The sequence below is a fragment of the Pipra filicauda genome, unplaced genomic scaffold, assembly GCF_003945595.2.
Source record: "Pipra filicauda isolate LSUMZ 115617 unplaced genomic scaffold, ASM394559v2 scaffold76_size2844353_pilon, whole genome shotgun sequence".
Taxonomy (NCBI): Eukaryota; Metazoa; Chordata; class Aves; order Passeriformes; family Pipridae; genus Pipra; species Pipra filicauda.
The window spans coordinates 2,231,432-2,253,039 of NW_024104942.1; the positions used below are offsets into that span (position 1 = coordinate 2,231,432).

The 21,608-nt window shown below is 39.9% G+C and overlaps 1 protein-coding gene across 2 annotated transcripts in view; it reads left to right on the forward strand.

The window, feature by feature from the left end:
- Window positions 1-18,699: 18,699 nt before the first annotated feature.
- Window positions 18,700-21,608, forward strand: part of NEK7 (NIMA related kinase 7) — a 62,364-nt gene continuing 59,455 nt past the window's right edge. The window contains exon 1 of one of the 2 annotated variants that reach the window (XM_027713309.2): window positions 18,700-18,901. The gene's annotated coding sequence lies outside the window, so the exon portion shown is untranslated. Of the gene's footprint in view, window positions 18,902-19,252; window positions 19,273-21,608 lie in introns of those variants that run through there. The other variant, XM_039389784.1, reaches the window with a different exon arrangement.

Here is a 21,608-nt window from a genome sequence, read left to right on the forward strand (position 1 = left end):
TCATCCTTGGGTTCTAAATAGGACAGCACAGGTTGGTGATGACTGTGTGAATTAAGAGCAAATTAAGGAAAAATAAGGAAGGCAAGACTTTCCTGGAAGCATGTGCCATAGTACTGAACCAGGTGAAATCGAGAGCTGAGTGAAAAGGAGCAATATGTTGTTAAAGGAATCCTGAGTTTCTTAATTCTCATGTTAAGTAAAGGGGGAAAAGGAGAGACTTGCATGGAAGGAAGCAGAATCAGGGTGAAGAAAGGATTTGTATTGACAAATGGCATTTTTTTCTTAGCCTTTTTCATACATGAGAATTCTTCCCCTCTGCCCCCGCCCTCCCCTCCCCCCAGATCGTTTGCTCATTCCACTTTGCTGTGGCCTGCTCAGGGAGTTGTCTGAGATGTTTGCCAATGAATTTCATTTGCTATTACCTACCATGATAATTTCTGCCCTTGTGTAGATAAACTACCGAGAGTATTTTCATTGTCAGACTCAGAATAGAGAAAATATATTCTTGTATGCTCTGCTGCTGGGAGGTACTTCATAGAGAAGACTTTAAAATGAACATAATGAGGAATATGCAAAGAAAAATACAGTGCATATTTACATTGCAACTCCAACAACAAAGAAAAATTGAAAACAAAACAGAAAACATGTTTGCAATATGTCACCCTAAAGGATATCTTTAAGTTGAAATATTAAAAGCATTCTCAGTAACAGCAGACTATGCCAGTTTAAAACAAAGGCTAAATTTGTCATAGCTCAACAGCTCAGAGTGGTGTATTCAAAGAAATTCCAAACTATTCAAATGTTGTCCAAACTTGCGATCTGCTTTTCTTTCTTCCTTTTTCCTAACCTCTCTCCTCCCTCTTCCAAACACCTCACACTGTCTGGGTCCCAATATGTGCTGTTAATCTATCTGAAGTGTGCCTAGTCAGGGGATAATGGTAAATGTTATACCTATTTTTCATGTCTTTTTTTTATGGTTAAAAAATTACTTTCCTCTCTGTGGAAGGCTTGGGATTTAATCAAATATATGGGCAAATAGACACACCCTCCTGGCTATGAAAGATTCCATTGCTTTGCTTTAAACCCATAATTTAACAGATGCTTTATAGCTATACTTTGTTTGCATTATTTCATCTAGAAACTGAAGTAGGGCCCTTACTGTGCTAAACAGCCTATGAATGCATAGAATTAAAACTTGGAGTGCTTAGAGCTTGGAGTTTTACTGTTGACTGCAGCACATCAAGGATTTCACCTGTGACGAAAAACATTCCCCACCACACAAAAAACCTTATGCTCCTAATGAGCAAGACAGATTCACAAGGGGAGGAGAGACAGGCAAAGTGGTTCGTGGTTATGAAGCAGATCAGCTACAGAGCACAGAACGGGTCCTTCTGTCTCCTGTCACCGCACAGTGCCCTGGGCGTGCTGCCTCGACACATAATTAACTACTAAATCTTTCCAGCACCCTTTGAGAAACCGGGTAAATGAGCCTGCATGAAATACTTTGCTGATGCCAGTGCTGATCCAGCTTGCTTAAACCTTGCTTGAATATCTCTGCACTATATTCCAGCCTGCCTGTATTCTTTCTTCTGGGAATCTGTAGGGAGTTGCCTCTGTTTTGAAAAATGATTTCTGGAAGGAAAGCTTGATATGGACCCAGGGTGATATAAAGTTCCCTTCCCAAAGAATGGAATAGGACAAGAAAGAGATGACTGTTCACTGAATTTGCGGTGAGGGGTGTGGACAGTGCTGTTGATCACAAAGACTTGTAGGAATCTTGGGGAACAGTTTTTTCCCCCCACAACCTTTACTGTGAGGGAATTCCTATGGGCCGAGAGATCCATTACGGACTTCTACCAGACCATCCGTCCCGGCAATCCAAAGCAGGAGAAACGCCATGGAAGAAAACAATACAGCACATAATCAAAGAATGGATCTTAAGTGCTACCAAGCTTTTTTTTTTTTTACTACACTGAAACCTATGGAAGTTGCCATAAGAAGCTGCTTCTGGAATTTATATCCCTTTCCTTTTCATCACAGAATTCTCAGAATTACAGTCTTGGCAACCAACAACTATATTATACAGGATTTTCCCCTTGGAGTTATTTTCATGTTAAAAATGCAAATACAAGAGAACACAAATGAAAGTGGGAAAAAACTGAGGTGTCATTGTGCTAGCTTCAGTCTCGGCTTAGGCTACATTTTAGCCTCTTCAATCACTTTCGAAATACCCAGTCCTGATATGAGGTGACTGTTATGGTTGGGCTGTTACAACAAGGTTTTTCAGGTAGACTGGAGTGCTGACAGACATGTAAGAGTGGATTTTACAGGCAGTAAAAATCAAAATTGCTTAAAGTCTTGAAAGGTCTTTTAGGTATAACATCCTAAATGATGGTTTTGAGGAAGGTGAGCTTGGGCCACAGATTTCAGGAATTTTTTTTTTCCTTGACACTTTAAAACTTAGGAACCACTATGAAGAAAGTTGGTTTCATTTATTCCTCTTCATGGTAATGTGAAGCTCTTTCAATTGCCCTCAGTTTCTGTCTTGTTGTGAATTTTTTCCCTATAATTCATATTATATAATTACTTCTAATTTTAGAAGTGTTTGACCAAAATACTTGTGATGTAGTCTGTCTATTCCTTCTTCTCATTCTTGCTATCTAGGAGATGGAGTTTAGCAACATGCTTCTGACCTACTTGCAGGTTTTTGCCAGTGACAGCTTGAGGTGAGATGGATGGGATATTTTTTCTTGGGAAGGTGAATTCTTGAAGTCCAAATAAAAACATATCTTCAGATCCATTTCTATGTGATATGAATGCAATGTTTTAAATAAGCAAAATCCTAAATAATTTCCTAACACAGAATGATGTGTCTTTATACTTGAGTGATCCACACATGGATTATTACAGTATAAATAGACTAGAATAACATCCAAACTCTACGAAAGCATAAGTATGCAACTGAGCTATTTAATGTTTGATATACAAAATGAAAAGAGGAAACAAAGACTAAATGGAGTGAAATTTAGTCCTGCTTGGATTCAGTAGGAACATATGACTTGTGTTCCACCTATCTCCTGCATAAATCCTCAGAAAGTGATAAACTGAAATGTCAGATATAATTACACTTTTATATAAACTTTCGTGCAAGATTTAATTACCTTATTTTGTGCGGGCTCATGTGCTGTCCTGGAAATCCATAGGCTATTTTATCTGTCGGCTTGATCTAGGTGAATAATATAAAAAAGTTGCTTTATTCTTTTAAAAGCTGTACTGGTAGTGTTACAATTTGTTTCGTATTTCTTGACTCTTCTACATGCCTGGTAAAAAAAAATAGAAATAGTCTTTGATTTAACAATGACATATTAGAAACCGAAGCATGTGAAACATACCGGTGTTTTGCAAAAATAATTCTCCTGAAAGTTACTCCGTGCTTATGCTGTCGTCAGCGCTGGGAAATTATATTTTTTTCTTTGTCTATGCAAATTCTACAGTGAGGTTTTATTTTCTTTCTTCTGTGCATTTTGCACTCATTTTGCACTCATTTTCATATATCTGTCATCAGAGCATTAAAAAATCATAAAAAAGCTTGGTGTTATAAAAATCCTGACAGCACATTTTCAGCTTGCTTTATTTTTTTTCTTGTTCAATTCAGAATCAATGTTTGGGAACATCAAAGTCTGCAGAAGAAAGTTCTTTTTTTCTTTCTTTTTTTTTTTTTTTTTAATCTAGACCTTTTATTTAGCATGTTTTTAACAACTATTTGATAGCAATCTCCTTTCCCCCTCCTTCTCCCTCTCCAAACCCATATTTTCATATGTCAAGTTTCTTCTAAGAGTTTGCAAAGAACAGTAAAGGGTTGGGTTGTTGTCTTCAAGGTTCCTCCCACCTATACAAAAGTTAGATTTGGAAGGTAGCTCCCAGGTCATCATTCAGGCCCCTAGAGCATCTAATGATGTTCCTGCAATGATTGAGCACCACATTAAAAGTAATTAGATTTTTTCCTGTTATTGTTTCATTGGGAGGTCACTGCAGACCACCATGTCTCTAATTCGGCAAAGGAGCCACGTGATTAACTCCACATTAGTCTTTCCTCTGGTCTACAATGAGGACGTGGCTGAAATGTTGATATGTGGTAGGTGCAGTGCTTCTGAAAACATCTGTGAATAGATTAGGTTCTGTTCTAGAGAATGAGTGAGAAATTTATTTAGAGGGTGAATATAATTTGCATCAAGTATCTGATTTAATAAGGATATAAGGAAATTAAGAATTTGAACTCCTTTATTGTCTTGCCTAATCTTAGGCTACTTGGGGAACTCATCCCATTAATAAGGTGAACCTTGCTCCCGCCTCTCCTGCTATATATATTTCATATGTATTACCAGGTGCAGCAGTGTATGATTAATCAATTACTGTTCTTGTTGGTAAAATGCGCAGAAAGAAAATGCATCCCTGCAAGTCCTGTATTCATGTGGGCAACCTCTTACTATTAGCAACGGCAGAAAAAAAATGAGGACTTGTGTGGCTGAGAGAAGCAATTGAGCCTGGCCTTGTGTATGTAATCAGGGCTCACTCAACACCTGGACAAGATGTTTTTCAGGATGCTATTCACTAGCCCCATAAGTCTTTCTAATTTGATGTTATTTGATGTGAATTGTGTGTAAGTAATGTTAATTATGCAATAGGTTTTGAAGAATATGTTTTGATTGTACAGTGGAAATGTCAGTCCCATTAACAATCATTATTACCTGTCAGAAAGCAGAAGCAGCTCTGAATGAATGCTAATTTTTTATTCTTGCATCTGTGCAGATGCATACCAATGTTGCATATATGTTTTGTTTATTTCTATCCTGATCACTAAACCAACCTTCTTCCCTCTCCAAGTTTTCTCTCCTTGGACTGAGTCCAGAAAAGAGAAGGAGGCTCTAACTTCTGGCCTCATGTGAGTCAGCTTGTATTGAATGTGTTTTGAAACAAAGGTTTTGGTTCTCAGAAAGTGGTTCATCTGCTGAAGTGTTTCCAAACCTTGCTCCCAGTGGTCTCTGGAATTTATTACAGCAGTGGCAAGGGCTCAAGAGGACTGGAGTGGGATTTTGGAAGCTGCAATCCAAAAGGAAGATAATTGTTCTGTTTTGCTTTGTCACACAGGTTGAAGTAGTTGATTTAATAACTGCTTCTGACTATAGACACTCTCAATATTTTTTTGTCTTTCATATCATCCTCTCAATTCAGCGCATTTTTGTGAATTCTATGAATTCTGCCCTGTGTTCCAAGGAAAGCCTACAACTACCTGAAGAGCTATTTTCATTGACTCTAAGGCATAGAGTGCAAATAGATAGCTTTTAATTCCAGTTCTGTTGCTGGCCTGTTGCTGGGGAAGTTTTTCCCCATTTTCCCTGAAGTGGTTTGGTTTTTTTTTATTATTTAACTTAAGATAAAAATGGTACTCTGATTAAATAATACTCATCTAATAATGTCAGTAACTTGTCTCTTAATCTGGTTCAACATGAATGAACCTTTCTTGAAAAGGAATGAGAAGATATTGCTTGAAATATTCCACCTGAGACTGTAACAATAACACTTTACAAAGCTAATGCAATCCCTGAATATACAGCTCCCAAAGTATCTTATAACTACCTTAAATATCTTTACATTAAATCACATTTTCTTGGGCCATTGTCATTCTGTAGTCAAAAAGAAGATGGATGTCCTTCTCCTCCTCAGGTTTTTCCAAGAACAAAGTTCCAGCTCTTACCAAAAGACTTTGTTATTCCTGAGGTTTATCACCTTCCATTAAACACTGCTGAGGTTTCTCCCTGTTTTATTAAGCATGTATAAAATTTCAACAGAATAACAAGTTATAACACATGTTCTTTTCAGGAGTATAAGCAGCAACAGAAGTCTGTATGAAAAGAAAACCCAGAAGATCATTAGAGGGAAAAAACAATATTTTCTGTATCCCACACTTTTATAAAACTGTGTTATTTTATTAAAGGCTCTGAACACAGTCCTTTATACTGACAATCAGGACCTACTTAAGATGATCAGATTTTCAGTCCAAAATCATGTCTTTCATGCTATTCTTGAAGAATACCTAAAAGCTGAACATAAGGATGGCTCCTCCACCCTTTTAATGTTGCTATCCCATTACCTACATAGCTTAACTTTTGCAAAATGTACTACTGGGAAACTGAGTGTCTTATGTGCAATTTTTTTTCCTGAATTTATGACTTCTTGTTCTCAACTGTGTGAAATATTGACAATAGGAAAGTCTTTTCCTGAGCAAATTAATGTACCCCGTTTGATTTCTTTGGAATTCTGTTTTTTGGTGTTTGTTTAATTAAGGATTGGCCCATAGATTTTAAGTCACATTTAATAATTTAAAAGGCAACAATAATTACATCTGGTGATCTAAATATTTTGGATATTGTCAACCTTTAGGAAATCAGATGGACTAAAGAGACAAAGAACAACAACATGCTTTGAACATTAGTGAACAGCAGGGGATAGTCAGTGTACCTGTAGAGATTTTATTCAGCAGCTTGTGTGTAATTGAAATGCCTCTTTTATGAGGAAAAAAAATGGAAAGCGAGCAACATCAGGAGTAGGAAAATCATTGTTTGTTTGCTCTGATTTAAAGTGAATTGAATATTCTGGAACAAAGTTTCTATTCATACATATTTTCTTATAGTTTTTTTTAGGGAAAGCAGTCCAGGAAGCCTCCAAATTCAGTTTCATGCCAGATGAAGCAGTAGTTTGTGGAGTATTTGGAACAAAACTATATATTCCACTTTTCACTTATAAAGAAAACACCACTACAGATTTCCATTTTTCATTGAATAAGGTAGGATTAAAAAACCAAATCAGAGACATGGGGGAGATTTGTTAGAAAAAAGAATCATAAGGCACTAGGAATGGGTCTTAAGCGTGTTTGTCCATTGACAGGGTGAATAAAAAGTTGTACATTTCTAGACATTTAATTAGCATATTTAATAAGTATATATCTTCATATTTTTGTATGCATGCTGTAAAATAAGTATTCAACTTCTCATAAGTTTGTATGTGTAGGTTTATCTAAAACACTGCAGATGTAGGAACATTATTTATTTCTGATGTGTTAATTTCAATTATACATATAATATTTTGTACAAATATATATACAGACCTGTATATGACACACACAAACATACATGTATATACAGATATATGTACACATATACATATATATATATATACATATAATGAACTAGAAACCTGTATTGTTCTGGAAGGTACAGAAATCATGTGCTCAAATTAAACATATGAATAGTGCAGTTCCATATAAATCGGGTTTCGACACTAGGTATGGTCATATGTGCCTACACATGGGAGCTGTCTATGGACAAAATCAGGTATGTGAGGTCAATATTGCTCTCTTTAAAGTAAATCTGGATTTGTAACAACAGTGATTCTGCAGCAGAGGTCCAGAACTCCACTGTAATTTTGAGAATGCAGTGCTTTTCTCTATTTTCATTCAAGAATGTACATATGACCTCAGGAAAGGTCAAAAGAAGGTTTACTGCTGAAGCTGAGTCTATCACTCTTACCAAAAAGCTATGCACAGCAAAACTGTGCAGCTTGCCTTCTGATACTTTGTCTGATAAAAAGCACCCAAAAGCTTGGTGAAGAGAAAAGGAGAAATACTTTAAAGTTCCCATTTAATAGTATGTGCACTATGGGAAAAAAAAGATTAAAAAGTAGGCAGAGAAGGAAGATATGCAAATTTTAAGGCAGGCATTGCTCTTAAACACAAATTTTTTTTTTTTTTTAAATGGACATTCTGTGGCTAATCAGAAGCTGTTGAATAGAGGCACTCCATTTTCTTAATGCTACATCTTTGAATAAGATCTGGCATTTCCTTAATCAGAATGACTGAGAAAAGGCAACATTTTTGCTGGAGCTACTCTGTGGGCATGGTACGGTGGGGTTAATTTATTTATTTATGTTTCACAAAATAAAAACAGTTCTGATAGTTGCTGAAATGGACAGGGAAGCTTCTGACTTGACTGTGTCTCAGTGGCTGCACAGCCCTCTCCTTCTGCTTTATAATGGCAGTCAAGCAAGCAGCCGCAAGCAAGAAGATGAAAAATATGTTTCTACTTTTCCTTGGGAAAGGAGGAGTTAAGTAGTTTCCCCATGCTGGGAGAACTGGAAGACTGCAAAAGACTGCAAAAGAGAGGGGTGAATTCCATGCACCAAGACAGACCTTTTCAGGAAGTTACATAAGGTAGAGCACTGCAAACACAAAAGTTAACATAAGATTAATTGCAAATGAATCATTTGAGTTATTTCCTTGCCTTCTCTAGAGTGTTTGAATATTCCCAAATAAATAATGAGCTTTGAAATATATTCATCTCCTCCAGAGAGACAAAAGTTTCTGTAAACTTGACTTTAGGAAGTGTTGCTGCAGGCAATGAGATCTATACAAGCAAACAAAGCCCAGGAGAGAGGTTGCCTTCTGGCAGACTATTAGAAAACATTTCTTTAGCAACTTGCTACATACTTCAAAATAATAACAACTATTATTTTTAAATGGAAATATTTTCTGTTTGAAGTAGTATTTTAAAAAGCCTTGGGATCAGAGCACACTGAGTAAATCTTAGCACTAGTTCTGTTGAATGTGACTGCAATATGGCTCATAGAACATAACCAGCCATAGCTTGGGTTTTACACTGACTGAGCTGGAAAGTGTAGGTTGTTGGGTTTTTTTGTTTGTTTGTGGTTTTTTGGAAGGGGGGCAGGATGGGGTGTGGATAGCCTCTGCAAACTCTGACCAATCTTGGCTCTGAAGGTCTGGGAGACTGCAGAGCTTTCCTCTGCTTCAGGCCAGTTCGTTTGATGGTCCTTTTTTATTAAAGGCCCTGCAAACAGATATGGAGATGAATTCTCCAAACTCCGTGGAAGACAACGCTTTTTTGCAGTATTTTCCTACAGTGTTAACTTGAAAAGACAACTGAACGCAAGTTTTCTTCTAGGAGACTCCAGTAAATGTGGTACAATACCTACCTCTAAGAAGAGCAGTTCTAAATACCTTATATGAAAACTCCTGTTTTATGAGTTGAACTACCTTATTCCACTGTACAGCGGAGACAAAATCTGGACATTAGAAAAGGGCAGGCTGTGGCGAAGCAAGAGGTGTTATGCCTGCTATCCTGCTAGCTGACAGTCCACTGACAACTTGCAGTGGTCTGACTTGTAGATTTAAAAAGTTTTATTATCCTAAGAAACCGTCCAAATCTGTGAATTTGACATCTGATCTCTAAAAATACATTTTCCCCCCACTTATGCACTTGCCACTAAACATCTGCCTACTTGCAACATTCAACAGAGTACAGCATGAGGAATGTGCATCTGACATGTAGCATAGAAGATCTGTGGGTGAAATGAGGGTTTCTTAATGTAAAATTAAAAAACAGAGTATGGCATAAAATCTAACAGCACCTATTTACAATCGCATTAAGAAATTACTTGGCAGACTGTTAACTTCAGCCATTAAGATAATTATTCAAAGTGAAACATATAACAATTATATTTAACATTGGTTTGTCAGAACTTTTTCACTTATTAATTTCAGTGACAATGCCTTTAAGAATAATATCTTAGAGGAGTATCTTACCGTGAAATATAGCAAGTGACAGCTTTACTTTAACCAGAGATTTCTGTTTACTTTCCATGAGCTACTTGCAAATTGTATGCTATGCTTGTTATAAATTGCAGTGATTTAAAAATCTCACACTTTGATCTTGTACTCTTGGGATAGGGAGTACAGTAACTTCAGGATTGAGTTCTAGACATCTCCTTTGGTAAAGCTATTTTGAAATGAGTTATGTAGGGGAAACCTTCAGAAGTTCAACAAAGTTTTTGTTGTGAAGTCTTGAAATCTTTTTTTGGGAAGTTTCTATTGTAATGCCAACACAAGGACAATGCTCAACTGTGGGGATTTAAGAACTTGTTCTGCACATTCGATATCCCTACAAAGTAAAAGCAAAAGAATGTACTGCAATTATAAATAACATTTTAGACATGACACAAGTGCCATGGATTTATTTTAGATGCAGCAAAGAATACAAACAAATTACTGCTAACAACTGCTATTCTAAAGTATTAAGTTTTCTTCTTAGATAAAGTTTTCTCATTATGTCTCATTATTTCAGTCAGCATTTATGCTTTTATGCCTTTTTCTTTTTTGAGGAGATATTCTACAAAAAATAAATAATTAAACCACCGATGAACTGTCAAAAGGGAACATTCATATTTTAACGCAACATTAACATTTTGGTAATTAACATGGCAGTTAATGCTTTTAGCAGATGTAACAACATTAGACTTGTAAATTTTAATTAAAGTTAATGGTTCACGATAGCTGTAGGGATCAGGCATCCTCTCTGGATACTGAAAACATGTCTAATGTGATTAGAAATACTAATTGAAGAAAAAAGGACTGCAATAGTAATGACTGTACTTCTTTATCCTACTAAATTATTACAAACCTGCAGCAACTTTAAAAAATATATTTGCAGGAGGAAGCTCGAAGAGTCAAATGCTCCCCTTGAAGAAATTAAAAGGGGTCAAAAGAACATTACAGATATTTTCTGTGTGTTAGAAGAGGGAAAATCATTAATTGAAAGCCACTGCTCCTTCCTTATCCTCCTGAGATCATATTCCCAAGAAATACTATAAAGTTATTTGGTTATATTTAACATCCCTTTTGGATTTAATTAGGAACTAATGTGTTAGTTTTAATTCCCTCAGAGGCTTTGAATTCTAATAGCAGGCAGAGAAACAGGACTGGCACTGGGAACTATGACTCAAGTGGACATTTCTCGGGTTTAGTGCAAGTTAAGAGATTGGTAGTGAGTCCTTTTCACGGCTTGCTGATACATGAAACATTTTAATAAGCACAGGGAAAGGATTAGTTTTACTAAGGGTAATTACAAGCTGCTAGCCACCTATAAAATGCACCCCCATTTTATTGTAAAATGCCAACAATATTTATTTCACTTGTTCTGTGGATTTTTCTTCTCTCAAGCTGGCTCTGAAGTCTGCTGAAGTCAGTAGAAAAATTCTGTAGTCCTTATCCTAGCAGAATTGCAACTAAAAGTCATGTTCTTTCTACTGGGAGTTTCAGCTAATAAAGATTAAACACTGAAAATTAAGTTTGCTTTTTTGACTGACAATAGTTATTTTTAGTATAAATGCAGTTATTCCCTGCTAATGCTGTTAGCTCTATTTCTGTCAGCACCCTTCCAATATCATCATAAATTATTATTCATTTGCATTGCAGCAGAGGCATAGGCTCCCTTCTACCAGGCAAAGTGCAAAGACATGGTGAGAGACATTTCTTGTTTGGAAGAATTGCACTCTAACCAGTTGTGACACAGGTTAAAAGAAAGGATGCCAGCAGAACAAATGCTGGTTTATCTTGGTTTTGTTTCTATCTGAAAGGCTGGAACAAGAGGTTAAGAAATTTGGTCAAGCTTATATGACTGAATAAAGCTATTTAAGTTAAATTTTTCAACTAACACTGAAACTGAGAACATATTAGTCAAAGACATATAGGTTTCTGGGCAAAGTGCCTCCATGCAATGTATATACCTTTTTGTCTTGTGTCAGGACTAAATGGAAACACTAAATGGTGTTTAATTAATCATGAACCTTGGGTTGCCTTTGTAAAAAGTGTACATTTTATTGAGTTTATTGTGCATTTAGAATAGCTGTCCAGCTGTATTACCTGGAATGGTACAGTGGATACCATAATACATTCGAATACGCACCTCTATGAGGTCTGTGGCTTTATTGACTTGTGTGCTAAATAGACAAGACATCACTATCACTTTCCATTGAAAAATCCCAATATACTTTACAAACTTCCAAATTTTACCCGTGCTACTATGTAAAAATAAGTTGCTTCTACAGATTCCCCAGGGATTCAACACTTGCCAGTACAATTGCGCGGATGTGTGATATACCTAAGGATTAAGTCAGGTGGGAGAGCCAAATTATACTTATGGTGAAGGTTTCAGCAATTTTTTTAAACATTTGCTCATTTCCTGGGCACCACTGAAGCCAGTGGGATTCGGCATATGGATCCATAAACATATTTATTTTATTTGACTTAAAATGTAACATCCTTGAATTTTTGTTAATAATTTACTGAAGTTTTGTTTTGTAGTTTTATAATAATAATGACTCAAGCATAATACAATTTCTGGCAGCTATGACTTACTGAAGGAAAGGGTGAACTTGACCACATTTTATTTCCTTTTTTTTTTTTTTCGCTTCGTTAAAATTCCCAGATCCAATAGCTAAGGCCCAGGTCTTCAGCTGTGTAAATCAGCATGACTCCACTGAAGTCAGAGCAGCTACACCAACTTACACTAGGTAAGAATCTGGACTTCAGTGACACCAGATATACAGTTTGTAGGTTTTATTGGCAAGTACATGTTTATAGACTTGAAGGCAGTTTCTAATCCTGTGTCATATCGTAAACACTATTGCCTTGGACAAACAGACAGAACAATTATTTGGAAGCTGAAGGGCTTACCACTTCTATAAGAGTTTCTTTTATATGAATATGCTCCTGTTCTTCTTTGAAAGAAACTCATGCATGAATGACTATCGACAGATAGAAGTTAGACAGTTGCTACCATGAGAAAAATGTACTAGTAGTCAGAATCTGGCATTCAGAGCAGGGTAATCAATTAACTTGCAAGGTGGAAAATTAGATAAATATATAAAAGATATACTTTCCAATGACTAATTAGAAGATCATTGTCACATAGTTACTGAGACCATTACATTTGTAACATTCAAAATGGGTTGGACCTTTAGATAGATGGAAAAGATGTCCTAGTCAAAAAAAAAATAAATCTTGAGAGGAACAGTTTTGGGTTTATGATAAATATTTGTTAAATACGAACAACTGAGGTAAGATATAATACAAACAGGTATGTCTCTTTCTGGTTCTTGAACAGTCATTGCCATCATGTGCGATGGCAGAAATATCCCTAAACTGCATTTAAACTTGCTGGCTGAGTAGTCTATTACTGAAGTTGCTAAAGTGAGGGAGTGCCCTCAAGGAACATGTGGAATGACAGGACATGCTGAGGGAAGATGTGGATGGACGGGGGTGTAAAAAACCTGAAGCCTGCTCATCTAGCTGCAGTGGAGTGGAAGTCTGGATGGACAGAACACCCTGTCCTGCACTGAGATCAGCAGGTGGTCAATTAAACTGCACCAAAATGTAGTCTTCTTTATTACCAGTAGCAAGCTACGTTGGGCTTACTGTGATAACTATAGGAAACACACAAATGTTTTCTTCCTTCAGTTAAGCAATAATACATGTATTATGATAATACATGGAAATAGCAGTGTGCTAGAGCAAAGAAAAACTGTGGAAAAAAGAACTGCATTTTGCTGTGATTCTGTAGATAGCATCAAATTTTAGGAAAAGGTATTGCACGGAGGGCTTTTTTGAATCACATTTTTTAAGAACAAAATTAAGAGGCTAGTTGTAGTATTAAGTATTGCCTTGCCAACCAAAACATTAAGGGTTGGAAACAGGTCTGTGTTTTCAGGCTGCTAATCACATCACACAAGTTACACGATGTGCACTGTGGCAGGAGTGTGTACTGCCCATGCTGCTGCTGCAGCAACAGTGCCAGCTAATCCATAAAGCAGGACCAGCCTTGGCTCCTTGGGAAGCACCCAGGCTCACAGTAAGAGACCATCCAAGACCAGCAAGTTCCGCTGGGAAGGGCAGTGTGCAGGAACTCAAACCTCCTTCCCTGTGGTGGAGCACTCACCTGCCTGTGTATTTGTAACAGAAACCACCAAATGCTCCGAGGTGCTACTTCCCTTCCCTTTGTGCCAAATCCTGAATGCAGATCCACAAATCGCAGAAGTTCTAAGTTGTAATTATTTACTGTAGTAATTTCTGTCCAAACAGTACCTTTTAGGCTTCCTGCCAGGCCTGGTCTACCTGCTAATTTAATTTTATGGCACCTAATTCTTTCACTACGGGAGATAAGGAATAACTATACTTTTATCAGTATTAAGCAATAAAACAATAACAATCACAATTATCTTCTTTATGCCTTTCAGAAATTGACATATCCATTTTCTGTCTCCCTTCAGTCAACTCATTTAGTCATTTACGTTTAAGCTGATCTTTCCTCTTATAGAAGTTTTTGCTTATCTTAAATTTTCCTTTTTATTCCTCCTGTCTTCTAGTTCTAGTTTTTGTTTCTTTTAAAATTATTGTCCCCCATAATTTTGTACCACTGGAAAACTTGTTCATCTTATTATCTCCTTTCTTTATTATTTAAAAAGAGTATGTAAACAGCAATGGGCCCAGCACACATCCCTATGAGATTCTAGTAGAGACCTCCCTCCATTGAGCAAGTGGATTATTTATTTGTACCTTTTTCCTATCTGACATCAGTTATTAGCTCAGCACTAACCCTTTCCTTTTATTCTAATGCAGCTTAATTTCTTGAAGAAATTTTAGTTAAGATTTTTCAAGAAGTTTTACTGAAACACAGGAATCTCATATCATCCAAGCTCACTGTTTCCACCTACGTTTCCAAAAACTCTCATAGCTTTCTGTGGTAGGAACCTCTCATAATATCCACATAAGCAAACAATTTTTCTATCCTGCAGGCTTCCTGCTTCTGATGTGTTTGGAAGAGGTTTTACAATAAAGTTTTATATCATTACCAACATTTTCCTTCAAATGCTTTTGGCCTGCCTTTCAAAGTTTTACATTTAGCTTGCCAGAGGTTTTGCTATTTTCTGTTTTTCTCATCTTAACACAATTTTTTTTAAAGTTCCTTTTAATATTATCCTTTATTCTCATGTAGAGCTCTGCTAGTCTTTTGGAGATCCTCTAGCTGGCTTCGATAGATGATAGATACTCAAAAACTCTAATATAAGTAATTTCCTTCTAATTTACTTTTAACAGACTTCCTTGTTTTTGTGTAGGCCCCTTTTCAACATTCCCTGTTGCTATGGTAAATTTATTTGGCCTTCTCACTTCTACAAGGGTTTTGAATTTGAATATATTATGATCAAAATTTTGAAATGGTTCTTTGATACAGAAGTTCTGAAGAAGTTCTGGCACCCTGCTTGGTCTAAATCAGGAGTTCTCCAAGCTCCGCTGGATTGCTCCATTTAATGATTTATGTTGTCTAAAAGCTTAAGTTCTGCATAAGGCCCTATCATAATATTTATCCAGTGCAGACATAATGGATGTCTCTTTACTGCTGCCTTCACAGCCTTTCTCATTTCCCCATCCATGTCACAGGCAGCTATCCCAGCCTTTTTACTGTTAGTAACAAAGAACCAGGAGAGAGGGAGACTTGAAGCCTGAATTTTCAGGCTTCAAGGACTTACAGCAGAGCAGTTGCTCCTTTTGATTAATTTCCTGTAGTTTATTGATTTGGAGAACCTGAAGAATTGTTAACCAGTGAGCTGTTATGTTATGTTCCTATCTCTGTGACCCTGAAGACATCTATTCCCATCCTCCACTGTCCTAGTGAGCTCTTCTGCCTCAAAGTTTTAAGGTTTTCAAATCTATATGTTTCCTGAGTCCTAAGTTTATTCTGTTAATGAACATCTCAAGAGTCAAGCTGTACAGAGCCCTGGATAATAGTGGAAGCAAGCTAGGAATCATCTGGGGAGTAGGGCTGAATGTTCGAGTTCCTGGTTGACTTTTATGTTGTTACCTAAGTCTCTAGATGCTTTTAAGTCTAGCAGCTTAGTCCTGAGAAAGGACACTGTTTTCAGTGAAAATCCAAGTGTAACATTGCCATTCCAAATAATATCCTTCGCCATATTTTGATATTTTTGATATCCTTGAACCCTGACCATATTTATAGATTATGGATGTTCACAGACTTCAATTATACAGATTTCAATGATCAGAAAAAGACCGGTGGAGCTTTCTTAAATTGAAGTTGATATGTAAATAGATTTATAATAGCAAGGCTAGTGAAATGGAGCATTGACTGACAAACAGTGAGGTCCTTGTTCCTTCTGTCTCTGGCCTGTTTGATTCCAGGTGTAAAACATTTGTGGCAACACCTTCAGGAGTTGGCAAGACTTAAGGAACAAGACATGTTCTCCCTCCCAGATCCCTAATTCCGGCATGTCTGTCCATTTTCTCTAATCCTTTGCTAGCCGGTTAGGCAGTGTCCCCTCTGGCCTCTGAGAGAAGCATTTGCCAGAGATAAGCCTGCTCCTCAACAATCCCTAAGGCTACTGAATTTTCTGGAGCTTCTTCTGCCTTTCTGATTCTGTCTAATATAAAGTCTCCATTACAGGGAATACTAGATGAATTTCTTTAACTGTAAATGTGCATTCAAAAATAAAAGGAAACATCCTTCTATAAATAAACGTTTGTACAGCACAGGTCTGAAGACAATCTTCTGTGGTATGTGGAAGATTCGTCACTTTGCAAATTTAAAATTAATAGACACAATGTAGCTACATTTATACGAAAGGGGTTTTGCCTGGTTGTGATGACGAAATAATTACCTAAAGCAGCCTCTTCAGTTTTAGGTTCTCTGAGTCTCAAGCACCAAGAAGAAAATGAAAACAACCATCTTCTAAGAAGGGTAAGGGTGGAATACAGGAAAGAGAAGATGCTGCAGCAATTGGTAATGTCAGGCTAAAGTAGCTGTTGGATTCAGGTGACTAAACAGAGAAGTCAAAATATTATGGAAATGTACAGTGAAATAACAGCATGGAGAAAATCAAGGAAAAAGAATGAAAGTAAAATCAGTGAGTATAAAAATAGGATGAAAGACAAAAAAGCCCAATACAGTCAGATTATTCTCTTTTAATGCATGAATGTAGAAAAAGCTTCAAATGCCACCTTGGTTTAGGTTGTGAACTGCTCATTTTCCATCTGGGAGAGTCTAGAAAAGAGTCTGGGTATTATAGTACTAACTGCATTTACCTGTAAAAAAAAAGGATACCTATTAAGACTTGGTATTTTGTGGTCAGCTATACAACAAATAACAATCTCTCCTTTTTCCATCAGAGGTTTCGCAAATAGGTGACTGTCTCGCACAACTCAATTTCTGGTTGAGAGTACAGAGAATTTTAGAGGTGGAAAACAGTCAGTGGAATCTCTGATTGTAATTCTTATGAGTAATTCCTTAACATTATATGGCAGACCTATCAAGTTTTCAGTCTTTGATATGTGGGGAAACCTGACATATTGCACTTTTTACAAGAAAACAATGCAGGGAATTCTCATTCAAGAAACTGGATTTGCAAGAGAGTTTATGCATTAAAAAATAATTATTTTCTTAATTGTGATTCCAATTCATTCTTTTGGACTGTCTTTAAAGAAATAGAAAATGCACATCAAAGGGGAAGATTATAGTGTATGTCTGATTCCACAGACTGAGTGGTCACCTTGACACTGTATTTGTCCAGAGACATCAAATGCCTCAATGCTAATAACGAGGAAATGTGCAGAAAGATTAATAAATGTGTTAACATCAGGGAAATGAGAGCCAATAAAAGTAATTTCCTTTCAAACTTCCTTAGACTTTATATCACTGAATACAGTGGAGATGTCTCAAAGCCGAAAAGTTTGCCTCAAAAGCAGACAGTATAATGTTATACAGAGGGAGCTGAATAGACCTTTTCCAGACACAGTGTCCCATTTCCTATTTATTTTGCAAGACTTAAATCAAGTATTACTTTACCTGTTACAAGAAAAGAAAACCAACAAAACCTCCAAACCCTTATATGAATTGAAGTTTGGAAAGTACATCTGATTCAAGAGAGTTTTAAATTATTGGAGTGCCTATTTCAGAAGGCTTTCACACCTGAGGAAGAAGTCATTTGATCACAATGATACCTAACCTTACCGGGGAAATTCTGGCCAGTTTTCATACTTTTTCCCTATGGTTGGTTCTTAAAGCTTCTCTTTTTGTTAAGTTAATTGCCTATCCTTGCCCTGCAGCAGGCTAAAATTCAAGGAACCTGAAAAACAGCAATATTCCCGAAATCAGTATTTTTTGATCTACCTAACATCAGTGAAAAGTAGAAGCTGGTGGAAGAGGATTCATCAAGAGTCTGGCCTTTTTTTCCCCCATAACTTTTATTTCTCCAAGTATAGCAAGAAGGACTTTGAGCCACTTCCAGCCGGTACAGTCAGTTAATACCGAATGTCTTGTAGATTATCTCAATTTACGTACAAAATGAGCAAGGACGTTGTTTGAGACGCTATGTTTCCAAATCTGGCTGGGCCAAAGCCTGAAACCAGTGCTGTCCGCCGCACTGCAGCAGGAACAGTCCGTGGCTTCAGAGGCCGGAGCGGGTGTTTCTCCCGCTCCCGGTTTATCCAGGGGCCAGCGGCGCTTCCCGTACCCGCTGTTCCCGCAGTGCCCGGGCACGGAAAGGCCCCGCTGTGCTCCCTGCTATAAACACCATGAGATCAGCGCTCCCTGTCCCAAGGCAGGCACAACCCAGGCCATTCCCCACCGAGCTGCGACCTCCCCGCGCACAGGACCAGGCACAGCCCGGCAGGGACAGACCCGGACCGGGACACACCCCAGCGGACCCCGCGCCCCCGGCCGGGCGGGGGAGCGCAGCGAGGCGGGGCCGCTGGCCGCCCCGCCCCATCCTCGGGGATGCCGGGATGTTTACGGGCCCGGCAGGAGCGGCGTGGGGTGGAGAGCAGGTCGCGGCTGCTGCCGGTGCCCGCGCCGCCCGCCAGGAGCCCCGCTAGACGCCCGCCGCCAGTGCCGGCGCGGCCACGGGCCCGACGCGCCGGAGGAACCGGAGAGGAGCGGCGGCCGGTGCCGGGCCCCCGCGGCAGGAGCAGGCGGAGCCGCGCTGCCCGGTGAGCGGCGCGGCGGCGGGTCCGAGGGGTGCCGGGTCCGGGGGGGTTCCCGGGGGGTCCCGGCGGCCGCGCCCGCGCTCCCGGGGCCGCTCCCCCCGCCGCGGGGTCCGCTGGCGGGCCCGCCCCCCGCCGCCTCCCATTGGCCGGCGGGGCCCCGGGGCGCAGCGCCATTGGCCGCGGCAGCTGCCGCTCCGCCCGCGCGTGGGAGGGGGCGGTGCGAGGCTGGCGGAGAGAAAGTTTGTGCGCGGCCGGGGCGGGACGGGGGGCGATGGCTGCGGGCGGCCCGGGCTGCGCTGGGGGCTGCGCTGCCAGCGGGGCACCGCCGCCCCTGTCCCGCGGCCGGGGGGCGCCGAGGCGCTGTGTGCGCGCGCGTATGTGTGTGTCCGTCCGTGTGTGTTTTCACGCGTGTGTGCCGGCTGCGGGAGCGGTGCCCTGAGCGCTGCCGTGGCGTTTCGGACGCCGGCGGCTGCCGCGCTGCCTCCGCCGAGCGGAGCGGGCGGCCGGCGACCCTGCCCGGCCCCGCCGCCTCTGGCTGCCCTGCCCCGCTTCCCGGTGCCTCTGCCGCGCTGTGTTGCTCGAGTGCCTCTCGCCAGCGGAGCTGCTTCCCGGGCTGTGCCTCCGCGTGTTCCCCCGGTTTCCTCCAGGTTTCCGTGCCCTCCTCCCTCCTGGGGCGGCTGTACGGCACATCCTCCCCGGGGCAGCCGCGGGGACAGCCCAGCCTGGGGCTTTCGCAGGGCACCAAGTGAAAACAGCGCCGTCGGCGGGAGCCGCGGCCCTGCGGCGGGGGGCGGGGGAGCCCTGGCCCGGGGGACCCGCTGGGAGCCCCCGGGAGGGCGCGGGGGTGCCCGGCCATGGTCCCGCCGTCCCTCCTCCCGCTCCCCGCCCACCCGGTGTCGGCCGGACCGGTTCCCCGGGGCCGTGCGGGGCTGGGGGAGCTGAGGGCAGCAGGGGAACGCTGGAAGGGAGGCATCCTCCGTCTGTTGGGGATGCCCCCCCTCCTTGACCTTACCGAGCGCCCCACCTCGGTTATTTAGTACTGGCCCTGAATTCTGTTCTGTGTCTGTGCGAGCTATACCTGCCTGGCCTTAGGGTTCAGAAGTTCAGAAAGCTGTCAGCGGAAAGTGCTTTGTTTTGGTCTGCGTTTTGTGAGGAGCGTCATTTCTTCCCAAATCTTCGTTCGCGAAGCCCAGCCATGACCATGACCATTTCTTGAATGGTAGATCTTAGGATATTCACCTTAGTTCTTGTAAAAGATGATGGGAGGGTGTTCATTAATCACACAAGTATTTGATTATTATTAGAAAATATGTTTTAATTTTTTTCTCTTCTTGCACCAACTCAGTGGTAACTTTTTTGTCACCTTCGAAGTGATAGCAATGTTTTCTCAGATTGCAGATTGCATCACTTCTTGGGAAAGGTCACACATACACAGTAGTTTCACTGACTGTAGTGGATATATTTCCTATATAAAGTTGTATTACAAGCTTGAGATGCAGAAATTACGGTGAATAATATGTTAACCCATAAAATACACACTTTGGATTACCAGAGGATTATATTGGATGAGTAGATTTGCTAAATCAAGACAAATGAAATTTAAAAGTATTTTACTTTCCAGGCTATTTAGGAGACAATTCAAGTGTTGTGGTGCTGTAGAAATGTCTGTATTTTAAACTTCAGACTCACACTATCTTGAGAGAGAGGAAATGCGGTAGAAAAGAGCCACGGGCTGTGGAAAACTTAGGCAGAGGAAGGAAAACTGTTGTGTTATGGAAAGAGGGAAACTTACAAGCCATGTCCGACAGCTTTCAAGTAAGAACGTGAAGCCCTGCAAGTTTGTTTGTTTGTTTTTCTTTTTTGATACTGGAAGAATAATATTTAAGAGCATTAGTTCTTTAGTTTCAAAACATGAAGATGCTGTATTTATAAATACTTGATGTTTGGATAGATGACTTCTCAAAGCACACTTAGAGATTTTTCATTGTAAGGGTGGAAGTTGCCTTTGTCCTAGATATCTTGTATTCAACACACCACTTAGTCATTGCAGTAAAAAAAATAATTTAAAAGCAAATCAAGGAATTCTCTCCAACTAAATTTTTTTTTTGGTTGACTTATCACAGTGTCTTCCAGGGTCTACAAGAATTAGGAGTTTGTTTCAAAAGAAGAAAAAATTTTAACATTTTGGAGTTAATCTGAAGGCCCATGAGCAAATGAGAAACTGAAATGAAAAACAGAGTGCAGGAAGTTAGTTGCTAATATTACTGTGATCTGTGGTATCTTCTGAATTGTTAGATAGATAGCCTATCCATGCCTTTCTCTTTTTTTGTGTAAGAGTTGAGCTCAGTTGCACAAAACAGAGCCAGTCCTGTGTATTTGTCCGCAGAGACGATTTGGAGAGGCAGTTTGTTCATATGTGCAAAACCCACCCATGTTTAGTAAACTCTCAGTCCAGTTCTCTGCATTTAGACCAGCTCTACGTTCAGTTGTATTGCCATCGATGCTGTGTTGCCTTCTGAAATTTGACATTGTTCCAAACATCTGTGCTGAGTGGTTGAGTTCACGTTACCTTGGAAAGTCCCCTGGGAAAAGTCAAGCTGCAGTAACTTCTTGTCTACCTCCAAGGGAATTTTGATTATTCAGAAATCCTTCCTGATTCCCGAGGAGTAGAATTTAGGAGGGGGTGGGGATTATCTTATGCAGGTTAATG